This window comes from Elephantulus edwardii, unplaced genomic scaffold (assembly GCF_000299155.1).
Source record: "Elephantulus edwardii isolate Elephantulus edwardi_28Jun2011 unplaced genomic scaffold, EleEdw1.0 scaffold00082, whole genome shotgun sequence".
Classification (NCBI taxonomy): domain Eukaryota; kingdom Metazoa; phylum Chordata; class Mammalia; order Macroscelidea; family Macroscelididae; genus Elephantulus; species Elephantulus edwardii.
This window is the reverse complement of record NW_006399832.1, coordinates 6089646-6091504: the sequence shown is the minus strand read 5'-3', so window position 1 is coordinate 6091504 and position 1859 is coordinate 6089646.

The following is a 1859-nucleotide window of genomic DNA, read 5'->3' as shown; positions in this document are numbered from 1 at the left end:
AATTAAGATAGTTCTTTTAAAAAATTGTTTACTGTAATTTGAAAGAAACGTTTATAGAAAAGTTGGATTTTCATTCATTCATTGTTGCATATTTTCCTCCCTACCCCTCCAATACACTTTAAAAAAAATCCATTCATTATTGCATAATTTCCTCCTTCCCTCCACCTTCCCCCCACCCCTCCTCCAGTCCACTTTTCTATGTGCCTCTTATTCTTGTCTGTTGTCATGTAAATAATGTCTTACCACCTATTCCTTTTAAACAGTCCTCTCCTTCCTCTGATCCAATGCAGTGTTCATTATTACTCCATCTTTTCTTACCTATTACCACTTGAACACTTGGTTAGGATGGTGGCCATGGCGCCCCTCACTGTGGCCTGCTGGCTAGTGCAGGCTTGGTTACTAGCAGCCCTCTCTTTCCCAAGTGTGGGCTCCGTGTCCCATGCCCAGACTCTGTCTAGAGTCCCCTTAGAGGTTCCTCCTACTTTCCTGTGCTGTGTGGGAGTAGTGTAGACCTGGCCTCTGCACCTCCTGCCCTGATGTGCTCCACTACCTTGAGAAATCCTCTTCGCTCCTTTGGCCACCCCTCCTGACTTCATTGCTCGTTTGGTGAGTGACACGTTATCTGGTTCTCAAATCGCATCCTTTCACCATACTTATATAAATTATCTGCATTCTGAGCAAATATCTGATAAGTTGGACTATTTAAAGAAAAGCGTGGGAAGAGTGGATGGATAACGACCACTGAATTGGAACAGATGAGGCAAAGTACCATATGAAAGGAACGTATGCTCAGACATTAGACATATGACAACAGTCTGGAACAAGGGGCACGTTGCAAAATACACTGCAGGAGGGGGAAGAGAGAGGGGAGGGAGGAAAATGTGCAACAATGAATGGATGAAAACTCGACCTCTCTGTAAACTTTCATGGAAATCATAATAAGAACACAAAGATAAGCATGACTTTAGAATTGAAACAAAACTCATTAACAAGGTGAGATACAGATAATACGACCTTTCTTGCTGAATGAAAGTGAAGAGGACTTAAAGGTACCATTGAGGAAAATTAGACTACAGCCTTCAGTATGGATTATAATTCAGTGTAAGGAAAACAAAAATCTTCACCATTAGATCAATAGGCAACATCATGGCAAATGGAGAAAATACTGTCTTTGTCAAGAATTTCATTCTACTTGGATTAACCTCATCAGTGGAAGAAGCAGCAACTGAGAGATCCAACAGTGTAGAGCATGGGGGAAAAGCTGCCGAAAAAGATTTATTTAAGTGTTAAAAGGTGAAGAGTCCACTTCGAAGACTAAAGTGCGCCATACTTAAGCCATAAGCTTTTCTTCTTCTTTTTCTTTTTTTTTTAATTTTTATTTTATTATTTTTGTGTGAGTGTACCGTCAAATCAGATCTGACTGGTACAGGAGGAGATTGTCCCTCCTTCCTGGCAGAGCATCTGGTGGATTCGAACTGTGCGCCTCTAGGATTGTAGTTGCAGCTCCTTGCCACTAGGCCACCAGAGCTCCCCAGCCATAAGCTTTTCAATCACCTTTGACTCCAACTCATAGTGACCCATTGTACAATAGCCCTGAACCCTGCTCTATCCTGAGCCAACCTCATTGTCTCTGACACACCCATCCCCATTTCCACGGGCACCGAGTCAATCCATCTCATCCAAGGTTTTCCTCTCTTGTGCTGTCCCTCCACCCTCCCTTACATTCAAGCAAAAAGCCAAGTAATGAATAAGAAAGACCAAAGAAGAGTTGGTGACTTTGAATTTAATGGAGAATGTTAAAGATATAATAGACTTCGAGAAAAATAGTAGAATTTGTTTTAGAAGAAGTAACAATCTCA